Source organism: Narcine bancroftii, chromosome 1 (assembly GCF_036971445.1).
Source record: "Narcine bancroftii isolate sNarBan1 chromosome 1, sNarBan1.hap1, whole genome shotgun sequence".
In the NCBI taxonomy this organism is placed as follows: domain Eukaryota; kingdom Metazoa; phylum Chordata; class Chondrichthyes; order Torpediniformes; family Narcinidae; genus Narcine; species Narcine bancroftii.
The window spans coordinates 131,566,191-131,591,359 of record NC_091469.1 but is presented as its reverse complement, the minus strand read 5'-3'; the positions used below and the strand labels follow the sequence as shown (position 1 = coordinate 131,591,359).

Genomic DNA, 25,169 nt, shown 5'->3' with positions numbered 1-25,169 from the left:
ACATTAGCAAAACCAAGGAGATGGTTATGGTCTTCAGAGGAAGTCAGGGGAAGCCTCAGTAGTAGAGAGGGTCAAGAACAAGTTCCCAATGGACAATATCTGTATGTTCATTAACTTAATCCATGCAGTACAAGGAAATAAGATGCCAACAGTGGTGGTTGCTTTAGACTCAGAGAAAGCCTTTGACAGGGTAGAATGGAATTATTTATTCAAAGTACTACAGAGGTTCAACCTACCAGAGAAATATATTCATTGGATTAAAGCATTATATAAGGGACCATTGGCGAAGGTGACAGTAAATGGATATATATCGAACCAATTTAAATTAATCAGGTCAACCAGGCAGGGATGTCCACCATCTCCCTCACTGTTCGCTTTAGCTATAGAAACCTTGGCAGAACTGATAAGAACAGAAAATAAAATAAAAGGGATAAAAATAAAAGAGAAGGAATATAAAATCAGTGTATTTGCAGATGACGTCATAGTATACTTAACAGAACCAGAATTATCAATAAAAGAATTACATAAGAAATATGGAGAAGTGTCGGGGTACAAGATCAATGCAAATAAAAGTGAAGCGATGCCAATGAATAATGCGGATGTCACAAAGTTTAAGAAAGAATCACCATTTAAATGGCAGACACAAGCAATCCGATACCTAGGTATTAGACTAGATAATAACCTAGGCCATCTATACAAATTAAATTATCAGCCATTAATGAAGAAATTACAAGATGACTTAGAACATTGGAGAGATTTACCACTAACACTGATAGGAAGAGTAAATTGCATTAAAATGAATATCTTCCCATGGATATAATACCTATTTCAATCATTACCAATTCCCTTAACAGAGAAATTCTTCAATGAGCTAAAGAAAATAATAAGGAAATTCTATGGAAAGGGTGGAAACAGAGGATCTTCTTTGGCTTGGCTTCGCGGACGAAGATTTATGGAGGGGGTAAAAAGTCCACGTCAGCTGCAGGCTCGTTTGTGGCTGACAAGTCCGATGCGGGACAGGCAGACACGATTGCAGCGGTTGCAAGGGAAAATTGGTTGGTTGGGGTTGGGTGTTGGGTTTTTCCTCCTTTGCCTTTTGTCAGTGAGGTGGGCTCTGCGGTCTTCTTCAAAGGAGGTTGCTGCCCGCCAAACTGTGAGGCGCCAAGATGCAGAGGATAGCGCTAGATAAATTAACAGAATGGTACAAACAAGGCAAACAAGGAGGCTTACAGCTACCAAACTTTAAGAATTATTATAGAGCAGCACAATTAAGATACGTATCAGATTTTTGTCAAACAAGGGAAAAACCAGATTGGACCAGGTTAGAGCTAGATAAAATAGGGAAGGTACCAGAAGATATACTTTATAAGTAGGATGAAAAATTGGTGCAATATAGAAGTTCACCAGTACTGCACCATCTGCTCAACATTTGGAAGAAGATTCACGTAGAAAGGAAAAAAACAAATTACCAACTTTCAAAATTATTATTGATACAAAATCAACTAATCTCTTTCACAATAGATAACCTTTCCTTTAGAGAATGTGAGAGAAAAGGGATCAAAAGAATAGAAAATTGTTTTCTGGGAAATAAATTATTATCTTTTGAACAAACGAACTACAAATATGGTATAACTCACGGTACAATGTTTGTATACCACCAACTGAAAATCTACTTAAAGGACGAATTGGGAAGCAGACTGAGGTTATCAGAAGGAAGCAGCTTTGAATATGTGATTACAGACACAATGATAATTAAAAGATTTATAACAAACATGTACATCAAGCTGCAAGAGAAAGAGAAAGATGAAATAAGCTGTAAACCCAAACAAAAGTGGGAAAAAGATCTAAACATAAAGATAAAAAAATGAAAAATGGGAAAAGCTATGCTCCGGAACTATGAGAAATACAATAAACACGAGGTTAAGCATGATACAATATGATTGGTTACACAGGCTATATATCACACCCCAAAAGTTAAATAAATGGGACCCAACAGTATCAGATAGATGTTTTCACTGTAAAAAAGAAGCGGGAACAACAGTACATGCAATTTGGGCATGTGAGAAAGTGGAAAAGTTTTGGGAAGATCTAAATCAGGTATTAAATAAAATCACAAAAAGCAACATACCAAAAAATCCAGACATCTTTCTTCTAAGTAATATAAGAAGTAAAGAATTAGGCCTCTATTTGGATGAAGCACAAAAAAGATTTATTATGATAGCCTTAACTGTAGCAAAAAAATGTATGTCAACCTGGAAATCAGATGAGAACCTGAGAGTACAGCAATGGTACATAGAAATGAATAAATGTATTCCATTGGAAAAAATAACATATAATTTAAGAAATAACATCACATTACTTGAACAAATTTGGGAACCGTACATGGAACACACCAGAGAGGGCCTACTGCGGATCTCCACCCCCTAAAATGATAAAATGAGAAGAAGACGAAATTATCTGACCCAGTATGTAAAAGTTGATGCAAACACAAACAAAGCTCTCCAGTGGCTATACTTTGTGAGGTGTCTGAGGAGATTCGGTATGTCACCAAAGACTTTTGTAAACCTCTACAGATGTACCGTGAAGAGAATTCTGGCAGGTTGCATCACTGCCTGATATGGAGACACCAACTCCCAGGAGAAGAATAAACTCCAGAGGGTTGTTAACTAGGCCTGTGACATCACAGGCAGACTTCACTCCATCGAGGACATCTACATGAGGTAGTGTCTTAAAAAAGCAGCCTCTTTCCTCAAAGACTCCCACCACCCCAGGCCATGTACTCTTCACTCTACTGACATCAGGGAAAAATGAAAAATAATAATGCATGAAAAGAAAGAGAGTGCCTTTGGTTCATTGATTATTCAGGAATCTGATGGCAATGGGGAAGAAGCTGTCCTTGTGCTGCTCAGTGCTCATCTTTAGGCTCATGTACCTTTTCCCGATGGTAGCAGAGTGAAGAGGGCGTAGCCTTGGGGGTCTTTGAGGATAGAGCTTTTTTTTTTAAAGACACCGTCTCATGTAGATGTCCTTGATGAAGTGAAGTCTGGTGTGTCTGATGTCGCAGGCAGAGTTGACAACCCTCTGGAGTTTTTTTGTGTCCTGAGATTTGGTGCCTCCATACCAGACAGTGATGCAACCAGCCAGAATGCTCTCGATGGTACACCTGTAGAAGTATACGAGAGTCTTCAGTGACCTACCAAATCTCTTCAGATACCTCACCTCGCAAAGTATAGCCGCTGGTGAGGCTTCTTTGTGACTGCATCAAGATGGAGGCTCCAGGACAGATCCTACTGTGTTTAATAAGCGGTTGGCTTTGAGTAAAGTGGATTTTCACATCAAGTTCATGATGATAGAATTTGTATCCTTTTGTTGTGGTTATTAATGATGGTAACAACACTGGAAGGTCAGCCAGCCACTTTTCTGCTGTCTTCTAACAGCAATATTCAATATTTCCTAATTGAACAGTGAATGCTGTAATGAAAAACATTCCATTCTGCCACACAACCTCTAATGTGCTAGAATGAATTTTGTCCATTTTCTCACACCCAGCTACTGTTCAGCAAAGTAGATTTAATTTACTGGTAATTAGCTGAAATTCAAGCAGATAATTGTTTAAATATGCTCAAAGGGACAAATAGCAGGTTGTTTCACAACATTGACATAGCGTACAAGGCAATTAACATGACAAAAAAAACCCCAAAAATAATCAGACTTTGACGAAAGGCTCAGGCCCAAAACGTTGGTTATGTATTTCTACCTTTGCTACATAAAGGACACTGTTTGACCTGCTGAGCTTCTCCAGCCTTGTTTTTTTACTTCAACCACAGTGTCTACAGATTTTTGTGATTTACTTCCAATATGACTCAAAGATCTGAAAAAAGCCCTTACCATAAACTACTGCATATGCTGTTGTTTTGGACGATCCTAAAAACTTTAAAAATCCACCTTAAAATTGGGGTCAGGTGCAAAATAAAAACTGGGTCTTAACTTGACGAAGTCTCAACACTGCCACCATCCTGCCAGCTCCGACACATCCCCCCCCCCCCCACCCCCTTTAGTTATCAGCGAAGTCCCAGTGCTCCTCTGCTGGTCTATCCACCCAGTCAGCTCTCTACATGCTTTAAATGGCTTGTTACAGGAACCAACAGTGGTTCATTTTAAAATATCCCAATAAAATGTAAACCTTTAAATCATAATTTGATATTAAAATATTATGATTTGCCTTTAACAGCATCCTCTGGTTAGTGGTAAGTGCCAGATTTGGGGTCGACTTAAACGAAGGGTATCTCTCAAAACAACCATTTTAGGTGGAAATTCCAGGGGTTATCTTATTCCCTAAATGAAATCATTTTTCAGTATCGTGTAGTTTCTATAACCAACTCAAACTTCCCGTTTTAATGTTTCTTTCATGATTTCTCACAAAACTGAATACACAAATGAATGACATCAAGTAGTCATAATACTATTGAGAGTTGGCTCATTAAATTCCCCATGCTGAAAGTGCCTGATTTTGGACAGACAGCAGAACAAATGATTTTGCACATTTATACTTTTTCTCACCTTCTATTATTGTTTATAGAAACACAGAAAACATCATTTAACTAGTCATGTCTGATCTTCAAATTGTAATTGGCATTCAAATTGGCACGATTTTCCTGCCTCCATCCCCTTGCCCAACAAATGTTTACAAATACAAACCCAAGTAAAAACAGTGCACTTCAAAAGTAAAATACAGATACATGACCAATATTTCAGGCTTGAGCCCTTCATCAAGGTCAAAACCCAAACTCCTATGTAAGGTTACTTTTGTATCTGTTTCCACTCTCATTTTAGGCAGAACATTCCAAAACATTACTGAAAGCAACATTCTTTCTTGCCCATGACTCTTTTGGCAAATCCTTAAATCTAGGCGTTTGGTTGGCTCTTGAAAGAACACAGGGTCAAATAATACAGCTCAGGGACAAGCCCTTTGGCTCACCATTTCTGTGTTAATCATGGCAAATTAAAATATTCTCATTTGCCTGCACATGGTTTATATTCCTTTGTGCCTCTCTAAATGTCTTTTTTAATGTAGCTATTACACAAGTCTCCACTGATTCCCCCACCCAGAGTATGATCCAGGGGCTTGCCACTCTTTATTTAACAAAAAAAAAATGCCCCCCCCCCCCCCCCCCGCCACACCTTCAATCTTCAATTTAGGACCTCTAGTATTTGACATTTCAACATTCATGTTCCTTTTATTGTCAGGTAATAATACAATAAAAATGTAACATGATACATTTTAACTTTTACCTGCAATAAAAGACAAAGAGTTGCCAATAGTCTTGTCCGGCATCCCTTACAGTCGGAGAAAGAGAAGCAAAAGAGCCCTTGCAGAATCACTAATGTCCATGGATTCACCTCCAGCGTTCCCTCAGCCTCTGCAGCCATAGACTCCAGTTCGACCCATTGGTTTATCAGCAACTCAAACTCCATATCCAAATTTCTGACACAATCAGGCAGCTTTCAGCACCTGAGGCCCTTAGTGAGATCTTCTTGCCCTCAGTACCTTCTCGAATCCCAGGTCCGAAACCTGGCTCCCATAGAGCCAGTGTCCAGCAGCATGCACAGCTTCCCCAGCTGCTGAGCCACAATGATCACATATGGTAGGGTCATCTTCCATGCTTCTCCTTCTCAACACAGAGTGGGGGAGAGAGGAGTGTTCTCCCCATTTCTGGTGCCCTGTGCCAGTCTGCAGCTCCCCCAGAGTTTGCAATCCCTTAAGGCTGCTCTGCTGCCGAACACAGGTGCCGCTATCTTGGGCACAGACCTCATAGTTGTACGGTTTTACTTACAGTGTTGGCTCCCTTAACAGGCCATTTGAAGCCCGTACGGAGCTGCCGGCATTAGAATGGGGTGGTTAAAACTGTTGAAACAGTACTAAGAGAGAAAATAAATCTACCTTATCTAGGCCTCTCATAATTGGACATAGTTCTATCAGATTACCCTCAGCAACTGACACTCCAGAGAAAACAATCCAAATTTGTCGAGCCTCATTGTAGCGGTTACACTAATCCAGGCAACGCCCTGGTGGTGAACCTCTTCCGTGCCCAAACTTCAACATCCTACCTATAATTCATAGACCAGGATTGCACACAATACTCCAAAGGTAACCTCACCAAAAATTTTACAAAGCAGCAGCACGACTTCTCAACATTTATGCTCAACATTGTATGTGCGCCTTCTTTACCATCCTATCCACTTGTGTTGCTGTTTTCAGGGAGCCATGGACTTGCATCCCAAATTCCTGTGCATCATTGCTCTTCAGATCCTGCCGTTTACCACATACTGGTACTTTCTTCTTATATTTTGCCTCCTAAAGAAAAACATTTGTCTGGATTAAACTCCACCAGCCATTCCCTCGCCCTCATTTCTAACTGACCCATAACATCTTCTATCCTTTTAACAACCTTCCTTCTCACTATCCACAACTCCATCAATTTTTGTGCCATTTTCAAACTATTCAAACCTTCCCAGAACCGGCTACGCATCCTGCCGCTTGGGCGGGCGGCCCTGGCGTTTGGGTATGGCCATCTGCACCAACTATGATAGGTCTAAGTGTGCTGCCTTCAAACAATGCCCATGTCCAAAATGAATGTCCTGCCGGACTGCTGGAGGACCTCGTATGGACCTTCGTATGGGCATTGTAAAGGTGTCGTATGTGGGCCGTGCCGAACAAATACAAATTCTGCCGAGTCCAGCTCCTTGGGACGATGTATCGGCCAAACGCCAGGATGCGAGGGAGGCGGGGGGCTAGCAAGGATAGCTTCTTATGGAGATCCGCCAAAAGGTTCGCATGCTCGGACGTGATGTTGGGCTCCAGGCCAAAGGACTCACCGGACAGCGAGAGCAGCGCACCATAGACCAGTTCCATAGAAGACACATGTAGGTCCTCCTTGGGTGCTGTTCTGATGCTGAGGAGGACCAAGGGCAGTTCGTCTGCCCAGCCTGGGCTGGTGAGGTGAGCCATGAGGGCGGATTTCATATGACGACGAAACTTCTCCACCAAACCATTTGTTTGTGTGTGGTAGGCTGTGGTGTGGTGGAGTTTAACCTCCAGGAGGTTCGTCAGCTGAGCCCAGAGTGCAGAGGTGAATTGGGCGCCCCTGTCACTGGTAATGTGCGCTGGGACTCCGAACCTAGCGATCCAATGACTGACTTGATTCCTGGCGCACGTCTCTGCGGAAGCCTCGTTGATGGGATTGGCCTCTGGCCATCTCGTGGTCTGATCAACTATTATGAGAAGGTAGCACGCTTCTCTGGACACCGGCAGGGGACCTACAACATCAATGTGGATGTGCTGATATCTCCGCACTGCCGGGTCGAATTGCTGGATTGGAGTTTGCATATGCCGGTGGACCTTGGAGGCCTGGCAGATGGTGCAGTTCCTCGCCACCTACTTTTTGAGCCTATACCACACAAACCACTCTGCCACCATTCACACCAAAGTCTTCACCAAGGGGTGGGCTAGCTCATGGACTAAGCTGAAAAACCTCGACTTCCACTGTGGTGGAACTGCCGGGCGCAGCGAGCCAGTGGAAACGTCGCAGAGCCAGAGATGGCGGTCCGGAGAGCCTGTGTCTCTGTGTCCAGCTTCTGGGCCTATGCCAACTGTGTGTAGTCAAGGCCAGGGGCAAGAGTATTGATCGACAGACGAGAGAGTGCATCCGCCACAAAGTTGTCTTTGCTTGCCTTGTGCCGCATGTCAGTGGTGAACTCCATCATGTAAATGTAAGAGAGGTGGCGTTGCTGGCGAGCCGACCACGGATCTTTAGCCATGGCAAGTGCCTGTGTGAGGGGCTTGTGGCCCGTGAACACCGTGAAGGGCCTGCCCTCCAGAAAGTATCGAAAGTGCCGGATGGCCAGGTACAATGCCAAGAGCTCCCGGTCGAAAGCGTTGTACTTGAGCTCCAGTGGGCGCAGCTGTTTGCTAAAGAAGGTCAGCAGGCGCCACAGTCCATTGAGCCACTGCTTGAGTACGCCCCCTACCGCCGTGGCTGAGGCATCCACCGAGAGCGCCGTGTGTGCCTCCGGGAGTGGGTGCACTAATAGAGTTGCATTGGCGAGGACCTCCTTTGTTGCAGCAAAAGCGGTCTCTGCCTCCTCTGACCAGGTCAGGACTTTCTCCTTAGTGACGATCAATGCAAACAGCGGTTGCATGGTGCAGGCGGTGCTGGGGATGAACTGATGATAAAAATTCACCATCCCCACGAACTCCTGCAGGCCCTTGAGGGTGGTTGGCTTGGGGAACCGTTGGACAGCCGCGACCTTCTCTGGCACCGGGGCAGCAACTGCTGCCAAGATGGTGTGCTCCAGGAACTGCAGCGTCTGCTTGCCGAACTGGCACTTAGCCACGTTGACCGTGAGGCAAAATTCTGCCAGTCGGGCAAACAGGGTACGGAGGTGGGCCTTGTGCTCTTCGTGGTTGCGGCTGGCAATAAGGATATCATCCAGGTAGATAAACACAAAGTCCAAGTCCCAACTCACTGCATCTATGAGGCGCTGAAAAGTCTGGGCCGCGTTCTTGAGGCCAAAATGCATATGCAGGATTTCAAAGAGGCCAAAGGAGGTGATGATCACCATCTTGCCGATGTCCTCGGGGTGGACCGGGATCTAATGATACCCCTGCACCAGATTGACCCTGGAGAAGACTGGTGCACCGTGGAGATTGGCCAAGAAGTCTTGAATGTGTTGAACTGGGTACCTGTCCAGTGTGGTCATGTCATTCAAACGCCAGTAATCGCCGCAGGGTCTCCAACCCCCCGGAAGATTTGGGGAACATGTGGAGAGGGGATGCCCAGGCACTGTCCAAGTGATGGATGATCCCCAACTCCTGCAGCTGGGTAAACTCCTCCTTTGCCAGCTGCAGCTTCTCGGACGGAAATCATCTGGGCTTGGCATGCAGCAGGGGGCCCTGCATGGAGATATGGTGGTATACCCCGTGCTGGGGTAAGGTGGCACAGAATCGTGGTTGAAGGATGGCGGGGAACTCATGGAGTATGTTCGAATACTCATCCCTGGAAGTGGCAATGATCTCGGGCCTGCAGGCGTTCGTGGTATCCAGGCACACTGAATGGAAGATGCGAGCATTGACCAGCCTCTTGCCCTTCATGTCAACCAACAGTCTGTGTGCCCTCAGGAAGTCAGCCCCTAACAATGCAGTACCCACTGAGGCTAACACAAACTTCCAGTGGAATTTCTCTTTCCTGATCTGGATCTGCGCCCTATGGGAACCGAAGGTCTTGATGGCGAAACCGTTGGCTGCCCGCAGGGTGGGACCATGAGATCGGGTGCGTGTCTTGAGGGCAGTGGGGGGGGAGGGGGGGGGGAAGGACGCTCAGCTCCACTCCTGTGTCCACCAGGAAACATCAGCCGGTGGACTTGTCGGTAACGTGAAGGAGGCTGTCCATATGGTCAGCCGTTGCAGCCATCAACGATGGCTGGCTGGGTCATTTCCCCTGATAGTCACATAGTTGTCGTACTTATGAACTTGCGCTCCCCAGCGCTGATGGTAAAAGCACCAGGTGGAATGGTGCTCCTCCGGCTTGTGCTTGGGGGAAGTGTTACGGCTGGCTGGTTCTTGGTCACACATCCTGACTGAGGGCTGCTTCGTTCTCCCTCTTGGTGTGCCAGAGGGTCTCCGCTCAGGCTGCGACTCGGCATGGATTCATAAAGTCCTCATCCGCCAGGAGTAGTTGGATGTCCCCGGGCATCTGCCGAGGAAGATCTGACGGAATAGGAAACAAGGTTTGTGATCTTTCTCCAGCGCCAGCATCTCGTCCATTAGGTGTGTGGTCCTCAGGCCCGTCAAGGTGCAGGAGCCTTGAGGCACGCTGCTGAGGGGACACCCCAAAAATGCCAAGGAGCAGGTTCTTGAGTGCAGGATATTTACCCTCAGCCAGTGGGTTGTGTATTAGATCGTCCACCCTGGCTGCCGTTTCTTCGTCCAGCACGCTCATGACATGGTAGAACATCGTGGCATCTGCTGAAATGCTCCTCAGTTGAAACTGCGCCTCCACCTGCCTGAACGACGTACGCAGGTGATGGGTCCAGAAGAGGGGCAGTTTGATGGCAACGGTGTTGATCTCTGCCAGATCTATGTTCTTGAGACCAGAAAGGTGTCTGGGCTCAACAGGGTCACCAATGTAGTACTGGACACAGCCGAGAAAGACTTAGCCACCATACTGAAAGTCGTTAATGACTGTTTATTTTATTCAAATTCAGCACACGCCCTTTTAAGGGCAGCATGAGCTCAGTCACCTCGTGCATTGGGACATCGTAATCGCTGCCTCAGGTGCGCGCTGAGCAGGAGACTTGAGGCAGGGAGAAATCCTGACAGCGCCATCTTCCCCTGGCTGCCCCGCCATGTGGCGTTACACGCGGGGTCGGTTCGCCATGAGAGAGTGCGCCGCCACATTCTATCCTTTTGACAATCTTCTTTCTCACTATCCACAACTTCATCAATTTTTGTGCAATTTTCAAACTATTCAACCCACCCACATTTTCATCAAAATTGTGTATGCCAACATATATGGCAGAGGTTCCAGACTGATTCCAGTGGAATATTCTGGTCAAGAACCTCTAGTCTGAAATAACACCCCTCCACTACCACCCTCTGTCTTCCATTCCAAACCAACTTTTAACCTAATTTACCAAGTTATATGGATTCCATGTAGCTAAATCTTCAGATTCTTCTCACACTGGCAAGTTTTTTTTTTAAACTCTGTCCATTAATCCTTGCCTCCTACCAAGTAAAATGCCTGATTCAGGTTAGAATAATTATTCTTATTACAAGGCTATATTGCCATTTTAAGGTGATATTCATAAGTGTAGCAAATGAAAATTAATTTTACTAATACGACACAAAAATAGACCATTTGGAAAAACACTCTTGTTTGCAAGGATATAAACCCGTGAACAAAAATTTCAAGGAAATGTATTGCTGGAAACTAGCCAATTTCCAACCCAAACTAAATCTGAAATAAAATATTACTTTCCAAAAGATCCCACAATTGAAATGATCAGAATAGGTCAGAGATTTATAAATAAAGATATTAGGAATGCAAATTTATCTGAGAAGAATAAAGTTTCTTACCATGTGGAAATGTAAGGTCATTGGTAATGGGATACTTGTCAGACCATTTTAGGGCATCAAGGATTGAAAAGTTACCCGTCCAGGGAGACTAGAGTTCTTAAATAAAACAGTAATACATGAAAGGGAGGTCTAGAACTTGGGTAGGAAATGAATTTTGGGAGAATAGAAGAAATTGAGAACACCAAGGTGAAATATTTTAATTTGGGAAGGTTGGCAACTTTTTTTTTCCTGAGGGCTGAATCCAAGTCTCAGGAAAATTTGGAACAACAGCTTTGTGAATGAAAATAGTGAAGGAAAATGAGCCAAAAATGTGCCATTTGTATATTCAGGCTACAATCCATGTCCATTCCTTTTTTCGTCAATGTTTGAAGCATCTGAACGTCACCACCACCCATGTAGAACATTATAGCCCAGAAGCAGGCCCTTTGGATCATCTGATCTATGCCACACTATTTTACACCTAGTTTCAGCACCCTGAACCCAGATCAGGATTCTCCTATTCATGAGCTTATCAAAATTTCCCTTAACTGCTGAAATCAAACCAATATGCACCACCTTCACTGGCACCTCATACAGTGAAACATAGAAACATAGAAATAGGAGCAGGAGTAGGTCATTCGACCCTTCGAGCCTGCTCCGCCATTCAACGAGATCATGGCTGATCTTAAAGTTCAGTACCCTGTCCCCGCCTTTTCTCCATAACCTTTTGACAAGAAGCTCCTTGCTCTCTACTTGGGCCATACACCATTTGCACTATTTCCTTGCAGGCAGAGAGTTCACTGGCTACTTTCACCTTTGCCAAGACCACACTCACCACCCTCTAACTGGAGAAGTTCCCCCTAATGTCCCCTTTCAACAGATTGAAGGATTTCCACTTAGAATAGAGGTGCTGAGGAATTTCTTCAGCCAGGTGGCAAATCATCTGTCCTGTCTCATTCCCTAATAGGAGATCCAGTATTGCACCCTCTCAAGTTGTTACCTCCATATATTGGTTTAGAAAACTTTCCTGAATATATTTAACAAACTCCAAGCCATCCAACCCTTTTACAGTATGGGAGTCCCAGTTAATATGTTGACAGATTTGCTCCTCCAATTCTTGTTGACTATTCCGCGGTCAATAAAAAAACCCCATGAGTGTTATCATACCTTTCCCGTTCCTCAGCTCCACCCATATATTCTCAGTAGAAAACCCTCTGGCCTGTCCTGGCTGTGCACAGCTGTGATATTTTCTATGATGAGCAATACCACTCCTTCCCCTTTCATCCTCTTCCCCCTCCACCCCACCCCACCTCCATTCTATTGTGCCAAAGCAACAGAAGCCAGTAACATTGAGCTGCCAGCCTTGCCGCTCCTGCAACCAAGTTTCACTAATCACCGCAATGTCATAATTCCACATGCCAATCAATGATCTAAGATCGACTGCCTATCTTGCAATACACCTTGCATTGAAATAGATGCACCTGAGAACACTTCCACCACTTTCAACCCATTGACTGCTAACAGAGAATGCAATTTTAACATAATCTTTTCCTTCCTCCACTCCTCTATCTGCTCTGGCACTCTGGTTCCCCTCCCCCTGAAAATCTAGTTTAAACCCACCAGAGCAGCACTAGCAAACCTGCCTGCAAGGATATTTGTCCCCCTGCAGTTCAAATGCAAACCATTCCGTTGGAACAGGTCCCACCTTCCCTCAAAGAGAGCCCAAAGATCTAAAAACCTAAAACCCTCCCTCCTAGACCATGTATTTAGCTGCATTATTCTCCTATATCTAACCTCACTAGCACGTGGCACAGGTAGCAATTCTGAAATCACTACCATGGATGCCCTTTCCTTCAACCTAGCATCTAACTACGATTAAAAGGCAGGGCAAACTCGATGGACTGAATTAGCCCATTTCTGCTTCCATGTATTATGGTCATACACTAATAGTGTAGAAATAGAACAAATGTAGAGATTAATATCTAGAAATACACATCATTTCCTAATATTAATTTATGCAGCTGAAAGCAATCCTACGATCATCAGTTAGATTAAAAACTCCAAACTGTTTCAAAGACCATTTCTTTTTAATGGCAAAGAAACCCCAAAGCACGTGGTTTAAGCAATGAATACATCTGTTCCTTCTCCCGCTGAAGAACAGGCCCCTTACATAGCCATAGCAGAGGTGAGGACTGTACTGACCAACTGACAGAGGTTCTTGTAAAGATCTTCAACATGTCATTACTGTACTCAATTATCCTCGCAAGTTTCAAGCCAGCCTCCATCATTAGCCACCAAAGAAGGTGGGGACTGAGGGTGCAAGGCCTCTCTGAGCACTTCAGAGATGGCAAGGGTCAGAGTGGGAGTCAGTGTGCTAGAGTGGGGGGAGGGCTCCGTCCACTAAGGGGCGGAAGGGGGGGTGAAGGAGAAGGGTAGGTAAGATCATTTTTAACATTCACACATTTTAGTACCCTTTGTTTCTGAGGTTCAAATATAATATCAATTTACTAGTAATTCTCCTCGCTCCCCTCTAAACATCAAAAGACCAAACAACTGAAGAAACAGAAAATAGTAGAGAAAAATTCAGCGTTTCGCCAGCCCTTCTAATCTACTTCCACTCTGAGGTGCTTCACTGCTGTAGTCTATGTGTTTTGCCCAATTTTTAAAACTGTGAGCTGCTATTATAGCTGGACATCAAAGTACTCTAGATAAGGTTGCCATATTTTGACAAAAGTGTCTTATTTCTTACATTGTTATCTTCTCCATGGGCACTCAGTTGTGCATTTCTGGGGACTATCAAGTGATGAATGTGGGGGGGGGGGGGGGGGGGGGGTGGAGGAGGATTTCCTGGTGATCACAATACTTTTTTTGCTACTGATAGGGCAATATCTACAAATTTAATTTGGAATTTTGGTAATTTTCTGCCCACATCCACCAGGTTCCCCAATAAATACAATTCCAGGTCCAACAGGAAGTCTACTCCTGCATTCCTAGTTAATATATTAGGTAATTCAAACCAAAAGGGTCTCACCTTCACACAGGTCCATGTGGAGTGAATAAATTTACCAATTTCTAACCTACACCTGAAGCAGATCTCTGATATCTTTGGTTTTCTTTTATGTAATTTTTGTGGTGTAAGAAATTGTATTATACAAGTCTGGCATTGATCACCGATATCATGCTCCCACTACATAAACCTGACCGACACTCTTCATTGATCGTTATTCCCAAGTCCGACTCCCTGCCTCCCTCAATCTTTGTTGCCCAGTTTTGGGCCCTCATTTTGAAGCACAAAGTATAATCTGGATACAAATTTGGGAGCCTCTCCCAGATGAAGTAACCTTTCCACCTCATTCCCTTCAGGTGGTGTCACTGGTGGGCCCCATTTTTCCCTCAGAAAGGAACTTAACTGGAGAAAACAATGAAAGGTTCCATTAGGCAAATCATATTTATCCTTCATTTGTTCAAAGGACATGAGCTGTCTATTTTTTTTAAATATTTTATCTATGATTTTCCAAACAAACTCAAAGTTATCAATATTATTGATTACAATTTACAATTATCAATTCTATATAAGATTTTCTGTCCCCTTCTCTCACACCAACCTTTATACCCTCCACATTTAATACTTAAGCAACCATAATTACTCACAATATTCAGGACATTCACAGCAAAGGTATAAAACATATATCAGGGTTTGTCACATCATGGCGGTCAGTGCTCAGGCTGTTTTATTTTTCTTGACTTTTCTGGGATTGGGATTGGGATTGGGATTGGGATTGGGATTGGGATTCCCCCCACCCACCCCCGCCCTCCGCCAATTGAGTGGTAGACAGGGAAGGTAGGGTGATGAAGCACGATGGTCCGCACTATAATTGTACTCCTATGGAATTTAGGTATGGTTGCCAAATTTTCAAGAACATGAGCTGTCTATTTTCATAGCAGTCCTCAATATTTCAGATCCCCTTTCGATTTCAAATATCCAGAATTTTGTTACCTAAATTCATAGGCATCAGCTGATTATATATCAAAGGTGCTTTTGGCGATATTACAATATCTTTACAAATACAATCATTAATTTCCTTCCAGATTCTTATAAGATGCTTTAGAATGAGGTTATCCATTTTATTATAACCATATAACAATTACAGCACGGAAACAAGCCACCTTGGCCCTTCTAGTCCACAATGAACCAAGTACACTCCTCTAGTCCCACCCACCTGCACCTTGTCCATAATCTTCCATTCCCCTTCCATCCATATACCTATGAATTTTTCATTAAATGACAAAAAGGACCCTGCCGCCACTCCCAGAAAACCATTCCATACAGCCACAACTCTCTGAGTGAAGTTCCCTCTCATGTTACTTCTAAACTTTTGCCCCTTAACTCTGAACTCATGACCTCTTGTTTCAATCTCTCCTACCCTCAAGGGAAAAAGCCTATCCACATTAACTTTATATATCCCCCTCAATCTTAAATACCTCTATCAAATACCCCCTTAATCTTCTACGCTCCAAGGAATAAAGACCTAATATGCTAAATCTTTCTTTGTAATCTAGATTCTGAAATCCAGGTAACATTTTCGTAAATCTTCTCTGCACTCTCTCTACCTTGTTGATATCCTTCCTATAATTCAGTGTCCACAACTGCACACAGTATTCCAAATTTGGCCTCACCAATGCTTTGAACAAACTCAACATCACTTCCCAACTCCTGTATCCTATGCTTTGATTTATAAAGGCCAGCATACTAAAAACCTTCTTCACCACCCCATCTACTTGAGAATCTACCTTCAGGGAACGATGAATTGTCATTCTTAGATCTTTCTGCTCCACTGCATTCCTCAATGCCCTCCCATTTACTACGCATGTCCTGTTTCGACTATTCCTACCAAAATGAAGCACTTCACACTTCTCAGCATTAAACTCCATCTGCCACCTTTCAGCCCACTCCTCTAAGCAGTCCAAATCCTTTTGCAATCTTTGAAAACCTTCATTATCCACAATTCCACCTATTTTAGTATCATCCGCATATTTACTCATCCAATTTACCACCCCTTCATCCACATCATTAACGTAAATGACAAACACCAAGGGACCCAATACAGAAGCCTGAGGCACACCACTTGTTACCAGCCTCCAGCCTGACAAACAGTTATCCACTATGACTCTCTGGCATCTCCATCCCAGCCACTGTTGAATCCATTTGACTATCTCAAAGTTAATACCTAGTGCTTAAACCTTCCTAACTAACCTTCCATATTAATTTGGTATTTTCTTTGTAAATTAAATCTTTTGTCACCCCCTCCCCCATTCTATGTAGCCCCATGTTAACCCATTTTGGTGGATCATTTTCAAATAAAGATGCAAGGATCCTCGACTGGGCTGCCAAGTAATATTTCTTGAAATATGGTAATCGTAAACCACCCCCCCCCCCTTTATAATCCCACATCAATTTTTCCATAGAGATCCTGGAGACTTTACCATTCCAAAGAAAGGTTCTTGTGGCTCCATTAAATACTTTAAAAAAAATTTCATAGCAAGTAATTAGGAATGGACTGAAAAAGATACAGTAGGCTTGGAAACACCTTCATTTTGACACATTTATTTAAATTGTCTTGGGTTTTTTTCAAGGATAGGAGTATAGTTGAATTTATACAAGTTTTCCAGATCTGTCATTATCCCTAGGTATTTAATACTACCTGGCTGCCACTTAAAATGGTTCCCCAGTTTATATCTCATAGTCCACATTAGTTAAGGTCATAATCTTACTTTTTCCCCCAAGTTACTTTATATCCAGAGATTATACTATATTCTTCCAGGGTGGCCTTTAATTTGGGCAAAGATTCAGCTGGCTCTGTCACGTATAATAGCACATCATTTGCAAATTTATTTTATGCTCGAGCTGGCCCACCTTGAATCCCTTTATATTTGGTTTTTTTCCTAATGTGTTCCACTAATGATTCAACCCTGGAGACAGTGGGCAATCCCTGTCTGCTAGATCTGCTTAAGAGAAAAGTTGCCGAAATTTAGCTATTTGTGATGATCCTTGCTTGTAGTTTAGAGTATAAGGTTTGCATCCAATTAATATATATTTGTCCCAGTCCAAATTTTTCCATTATTTTAAAAAAATATGGTCATTCCAGTTAATCAAAGGCCTTCTCTACATCCAGAGATATTGTCACATTAGTGTCCTCTCTAGACTGTGCCAAATGTATTATGTTCAATAATCTTCCCAGGTTGTCAGAAGAATTGTCTCTTCTTTATAAAGCCTACTTGGTCCAGACTTAATAATTTTGGCAAATACTGGCCAAATCTCTCAGCCAATGCCTTGACTATTATCTTGTAATCTGTATTTAATAGTAAGATGGGTCTGAAAGACAAAGGAATTAATGTCTATTTTTCTTAGGTAACACTGTAACTATTACTGTTGAAAAGGAGTCCAGGAGACTCAATGTCTCAGCAACTTGGTTAATTACATCATGAGTAGCATAAACAAATCTTTAAATTCTTTATAAATTTTGGGTGGAAAACCATCCTCTCCAAAGCTTTTTCAATTTCCTCCCTAGTAAAGGGAGCATTTAACCTCATCAGATCTTCTTTGCTCAATCTCAGCAGCTCAACTCTATTCAAAAAGTAATCTATTTTAATTTGATCCTGCGGTAATTCTGATTTATATAAATCTATATAAAACTGTTTAAATGCATCATGAGATATCGTGCCCGGATCTAGCCTAACTGCGTTAATCATCTGAGGCTTCCTCTATCTATAACTGCCAAGATAAAACTTTATGCACGCTTTCTCCCAATTAGTAATATTTTTGCTTCAATCTCAATGTTTTTTCTATTTTGTATGTTTGTATTGTATTTAAGTTTTTTCATTTATTAAAGTTTGGTATTCGTCCATTGAACCAGATTTTTTATATTCCTTCTCTAATGCTGTAATTTCCTTTTCCAGATTGTTGATTTCCACCATGAATTTTTTCTTAACATTTTTGGTATATGATGTTATTTGCCCCCTCAAATAGGCATTCAGCGTGTCCCATATCAGGAAACTGTTATTAGTAGATTGGCAGTTAGTTTCACAAAATGTTAATTTGTTTCCTTATAAACGTACAAAAGTCCGCTCTTTTCAACAGCAAAGAATTCAGGTGCCACCTCTACATCGACACCCATTTTTCAGTCATCATTATCTTCAATACCAAAGGTGCATGATCTGACAGTAGTCTGGCCAAATATTCCGATTCAACCATTCTGCTTTCCAACTGTGCCAACTTTAGAAAATAGTCAATTCTTGAGAAAGAACCATGGGGTTTTGAGTGAAAGAAGTAGTCTCCAGCTTGGAGGTATAACCATCTCCAGGCATCTGTTAGATTTATATCTTTCATACAAGCTAGCGTCACTTTTCTACTTTAGTTTTTGTCACTACCTGCATAGATTTATTTAATATGGAGTCTAGCCAAAATTGAAGTTTCCTCCAATTAAAATATTATTTTGTCTTCTAGCTATTTTAAGAAATGAATTTTGTATAAATGACTCCACCTGTATTTGGTACATAAAGGTTCATAAATGTCCAAGCCTTTGAATACATCTGACAGTGAGCTATTATATATTGTGCATCTGGCTCCCCCCACTACATCCTTCACCACCACTGGAACTTTTTTTATTTATTAAAATAGCTACCCCACCCTCGCCTTGGTATGACATGAAGACTATACGACTTGTCCCACTCAATCTCTCTTCAGTTTGCTAGTTTTGTGAGATGTCTTTCTTGCAGAAACACTAAAATCGGTCTGCAATTTCTTGAGATGTCAAGACTTTCTCTTATTAGACCCATTCAATCTATTTATTTTAATACTGATGAACTTTAATGCCGGATTCATTGATATCTATATTTATTCTTATCTGCATCTGGTAGCCCACATATATTCTTCTGCAACAGTACACCTGCCTCATTTCAAATATTTCTTTACTTCGCACCGACAGTTCCACTGAAACAAAAACACCAAAGGAAAAAGCAAAAGAAAGAGAAATCCCTGTTTTTTTTGGCATGTGGGTTCTGATTTCAGGGGCCCTCCATTCCAAACTAGTACAGTGGGGAGGGGATCAGAATACTCCAAGGTCACGCTTTTAAGGTGACACAGGAAGTCCAGACACACAACACCGAAGCACAAAACTGGGGGGTGCTGGCTCTTGCCACAGAAAAAGCATTCCCTGGCACAGGAAGCAGCAGCCATTAGAGCAGAGGTCATGGAAGCAGCCAGTCCTTGGAAGGGCTCACCCGGATGGGCAAACTCACTGACTTAGAGATCTTCGTTCGAGCTTGGCCTGTTCCAGCTCGATGTGGTTAGCCAGGTCCTTTTTTCCAGACTTGAGCAGTCGCTGCATAATGTACTTCAAGCGAACCCCCACGAAGAGAGGGTCCCAGATCTGTTCTTCCTCACAAACACAGCCCTTAGCCACTTTATAGCAGCACTTCTTGGCAAGCATCCACAGATCCACCATCCATCGATGGTCTCTCCTGGCTACTGGCGACGTAGAGCGAGTCGGTGCCTTGCTAGGACCTCGTTCTGCAACTTTCAGGTACCTCACTTTCAATACCTCGATAGCAGATCAAATATGTAGAGGAGTCCCTGATTACAGCATACCCTTTCATTCCTGTCCTCGAAATGTGTGTGGGCCTTCAGAGTTCATTGGTGGGGAAGACTTCTCTGGTCGCATTCAGGGAGGCCTGGATGCAGTCTAGCGAGTATCCGAACTCCTCTGCCGTGTCAGGAGATAGAGGGTCTATCAGTAGCATCCCTGGCTTGAGTACCGCTTCCATTGTTAGGGAATAAGCTAATAAAATAGTGTGAATAAAAGCTCTCACGGCTGGAGGGAGAACAAACGCTTTATTAACTTATAACTAAGGGTAGGGTTCAACAGTGGTCTTCAGATGGATTCTGGGTTTAGGTGGGAAACCAAGGTTGTATGTGGGCAGATGGGGGTGGAGCCGAAGAGCAGGGCCAGTCATCAGCACAACACCCTACCAGTTCACTGCACAGACTTGGGCCTTCCACCATCGAACTGGATTCTTCATTTCGTTGCTCCTATGTGACGGCTCCGACAGCATTTGTTCTTGCCTGTTGATCTCATTCATTCCCAGAAGAGCTACTTTATTCTTCTTATCCATACTAATGATTTTTGATGCTTTTTTTTTCAATTATTTAATGCTTTTGGTCAATGTTCAGGATTATATTGTGAAGCTCCTGTGAGTCTGTCCACTCAGCTCCTCCACATCACTTGACTTCCCCCTAGAATTTTCTAAATACCAAACCATCATCAGCTTTGATTCACATATTTCAAAATTCTTGCTAGTGTTACTTTTGTTACTGATACTGTTAAAACAACTACAGTAGTAAAATCAGCCTCTTGTGCCCGCTCGGCCTGTCGATAACAGCTGACATTTCATATCATCTTTACTTTCTGGCAATTTGATTTCTTTAAAAATCCATGAATATATTTGGCCACTGATGCTTCACAATACTCTTGGTAGAAAATTTCAAAGGATTCCTTGCATTTTGAGGAAAAATTAACCCCTCATCTACTCTGTCAAGCCCCAAGAAATATTGCACTTTTCAATCAGATAACCTCACCCTATGCTCTCTGGAGTATAGAAAACATCTCTGCTTGGTATCTTTTTAGCATTAAGGCTAAAATATTATTTACATCCCTATGTACTAGCTATACATGTTATTTTCCATGCTTCACATACAAGGCCAACCTGGCTTCTCTTTATATCAAAACCTTTCATTCTCTTACCATTTAACAAGTATTCTGCTTTGCTACTTTCTTTATTAAAATAGATAACCTTGCATTTCTCCAGGTTTTAATCATTTCCCAAGTTTTCACCTATTCACCGAACCAGTTCATATCCACTGATGCCTCAGCATCCTCCTCACAAGCCACTGAGTCACCCAGAAACGTGGATTTATTAAACTTGGCCCCCTTAGCCTTAGCACGGACATACATAGTGGACAGATCGACAGGACATCATATGAACCAGAAGTAGATAAATTAACTGCCAAACTACTACAAAGAAATAGAATAAGCCTCAGGAATCACTCACATTGGCTACAAACCAATTTGGGACATGAACAGGTCATGAGGAAACAGAATTTTAATTTTTTTCCCCCATCCATTTGCCTAATCAACAAATCCTTTGGGCAAGAAAATCTTATTGAAGTTTTATCAATAAATGGAATGAATGAAAGCTCCCGTGGGTCGCAAATGGCGGTCACGCGCGGGATTCAAATCACGTGCATCATAAGGCATGTTCATTGAGAAAAAATAAAATAAAATAAAAAAATAAAAAAAATAAATGGAATGAATTTCATCACGAGATGAAATGCCCTTTTCAGCCTCTTATCAATACACCACAAGAATTAAACCCGTGCCCAAAGGGCATGCATTTATGACAAGTATAAACATTTAAATTGTTCTCTAAAGAGGCTTCCCCTCTCCTCTTTCTCCTTCCACACCCCCCCCCTATCAAATGTCTAAATTAATGCAAGTTCCTTTTCCAAAATTCATAAATTCACTGTTTGTTAATCATCTTTTTGGATTTTCTTCGCCCATCTCCTCCCGACAGTGCACATTCATGAACTGAATCAAACTACAGGCCACTTTGGAAATAACAATACAGGTGGAGTCAGATGATTTCTACTACATACACGGTCTAAAAATTAATGTGTGGGTGCAAAACAAGAGACATACAATTATCCAGAACTCAAACCATGGAGTTTATTTTTAGCTTTAGTCCATTCAGTAGAAACAGTTGTTACTCGAGATTAGATTAAGGTAACCAAAGAAAAGATGATGATAGGCTCTGGGAACAGTACAGAAAAAAAATTATTAGGACTGTATGCTCATGAGATGTGCAAGAATGCCCATCTGGCAAATCATGACCAAATCACTATTTACTTGCAACCATAAATAGGTGTCAAACTTAAGGAATATTGCAGGAGACAATTCTTGGAATATTCTGTGCAAATCTGGTCCATTGCAGAAAGGATGGAAATGGAAAACGTATGTGAGTTTTCCCAGGGTGTTGCCTTGATTAAAGGGTATGAGCGACAAGGACACGTTGGATAAACATGGGTTGTTTGCTCTGGATCAAAGGCTGAAGGGGAACAGTCAGAAATTTCTAAAATTACAAGCATTGATTGGATAGATAATCAGAATAATTTCTCAGGGTAAAAATGTCTCATACTTGATGACATGCATTTAAGGAGGAGGGTTTAAAGAGATGTGCGGCATGGTTTTTTTTTTAAAGTGGTTGGAGTCTGCAAAGGCTGTCAGAAGAGACTCTGATAGAAATACAAACAAACTTTAAGCCACTAAGCATTATTTGTCACAAAATATTTAGTACAGTGAGGAGTGTTCTTTGAACAGACCAACAAATTATCTCTCATATTACATACAGCTGTATATAGAGCACAATTTTCAAAATATACGATTACAATGAAAAAAGTAGCAGATGGCATTCAACACTTACAAGTGCAAAGTGATTCATTTTGGAAGGTTAAACTTGAAATGCAGAATACATGGTTAATGGCAGGATTTTTAACAGTGTGGAAAAACAGAGACCTTGGGGTCCAAATTCATAGATCTCTCAAGGAGATCATGCAGATTAATAAAATGGTTGAGAAGGCTGATGGTATGCTAAAATGATACTAATCGGCGGATCAAGTTCAAGTGTCGTGAGGTAATGTTGCTGTTCTATAAAACTCTGATTAGACCACATTTGGAATATTGTGTTCAGTTCTGGTCACCTTATTATAGGAAGGATGTGGAAGTGATTATAGGAAGGAGATGGTGCAGAGGCAATTACCAGGATTGGAGAACAATGTCTTATGAGACAAGGTTAACAGTTCAAGTTCTTTATTTATATAGCACATTTTATCCAACTTGCATTGATCAAAGTGCTGTACAAACCAAGGCAATTGATCAAAACTAGAACAACTATTTACAGAACAGATTAAGACATTATAAACAGACCACAATTCCAGTCAGAAGTTAGGAACTTACAGGATTTCAGATGTTAAATACTAATGACAGAAGGTATGTTTTTAACCTGGATTTAAAGCAGTTGAGGGAGGGAAGCAAGTTTATGGTCAGGTAAATGCTATTCCACAGTTTAGGGGCCGCAACCACGAAGGCCCGGTCTCCCCTTTGTGTGCACTTAGTGCATGTAATAGCCAGGCGTCCTGCGGTAGGTGACCAGAGCTGCTTGAGAGCTGAGTAGGCCATAAAAAGATCAAAGATATTGGGGGGGGGTTAAGGTCATTAAGGGCCTTGTGTGTAAATAGCAGCAACTTTTTTAAAAAAAAATTATTTTTCACACTATGAACCATACACACAAACATTTCCCTCTTGAATATACACAGTGTCATTTTCTCCCCTTTTTCCCCCTCCCTTCCCTCCCTCCTTCACCCCCTCTCCCCCCACCCACTCAACGTTCAACCTATATGATACATTAAACCCATTAAACAGTGTCATCACACAATGAAAATAAACAAGAAATTTGTGTCTTCTACTTTTACACACTGGGTCAGTTCATTTCATCTTCTTCTCCTTCTGTCATTTTAGGCGGTGGAGGTCCGCGGTAGGACTTCTCTGTTGTGTTCCATGTACGGTTCCCAAATTGGTTCGAATACTGTGATGTTATTTCTTAAATTATATGTTATTTGAAGACAATTCTGAGTTGCACTGGCAGCCACCAGAGAGAGGCCAGAATGGGGTGATATGGTCCCTCTTGGCACCTGTCAGGACCCTAGCCGTGTCATTCTGAACCAATTGGAGGCAGGTTAGGGAGGACTGGCCAATTCTTGCATATAGAGAGTTAGTGTTGACTAGGCACGAGAAAATAAGGGTGTGAATAACCTTTTTGAGGTCCTTGAATGAGAGATACTGTTTTATTTTAACAATGGTGTGGAGCTCAAAAAAAGCAGGCCTTCATCACAGCGTTGACATGTTTATCAAATTTGAAAGCAAGGTCAAATAGCACCCCAAGGGATTTAACATGGGGTTTAATAAGAGTGGATAGATTACCTAGGGAGTCATGTAACTTTTTGGTGAAATTAGGGCGGGGGGGGTGGCAAATAGTATGATCTCAGATTTTGTCTCATTAATAAGTTGGAGGAAGTTGCAGGCCATCCACATTTTGTGTCTTCCAGACAGTTGGTAAGGTTGGTGATTTTTTTCATCCGGTTTTAGGGGAGGTAGAGCAGGGTGTCATCAGCATAACAGTGGAAGGAGATGCCATGTTTTTGTATGACATGGCTGAGGGGGAGCATGTACATCAAGAAAACGGGCCAAGAATGGATCCTTCTGGAACTCCACAGGAGAGGGTGGCTGAGGCAGATGTGTAGTTGCCCACATTGACCGTGAAAGCCCTGTCAGTGGGGTAAGATTTGAACCAGCTCAGGACCACACCATTGATGCTAACCTCCTGCCGGAGGCAGTCTATCAGAATAGCATGATAGACAGTGCTGAATGTTGCACTGAGCTCTAGGAGCATTAGAACAGCAGCAAGACCGGAGTTTGTGGTGAGGAGTAGTTTGTTGTATACTCTCAATAAGGCCAACTCTGTCCTGTGGTGGGTTTTGCATCCTGACAAACTTTTCTGTTATGTTATTTTGATGAAGGTAGGTAGATAATTGGTTAAGTATTATTTTTTCAAGGACTTTGGAGAGGAAAGGAAGTTTTGAAACTGGTCTGTAATTTTTGGGGAAAGTAGAGGAGAGGTTTTTTCAGGAGGAGCTGAACCACTGCACGTTTGAAGCAGTTTGAGGAAGAGTCAGTGGCAAAGGGAGCTGTTGATGATGGAGAGGATGCTCAGACCCACGATGTTGAAGACATCCTTCAGGGAGGTGGTAGGGATAGTGTCAAAGGGGCAGGTTGTAGGTTTCATGGAAAACAATCTTTCTGAGGGATTTTCTCTTTGGAGCAAAGGAGGAGAGGGGACTTGGGAGTCCACAAGATTATGAGAGGCATAGATAGGGTGGGTAGCCAGC

The 25,169-nt window shown here is 42.4% G+C and overlaps 1 protein-coding gene across 9 annotated transcripts in view; it reads right to left on the bottom strand.

Moving 5' to 3' along the window:
* The window catches only part of acsl1a (acyl-CoA synthetase long chain family member 1a), a 241,795-nt gene that overhangs the window by 187,695 nt on the left and 28,931 nt on the right, over positions 1-25,169 (bottom strand). The window lies entirely within an intron of this gene.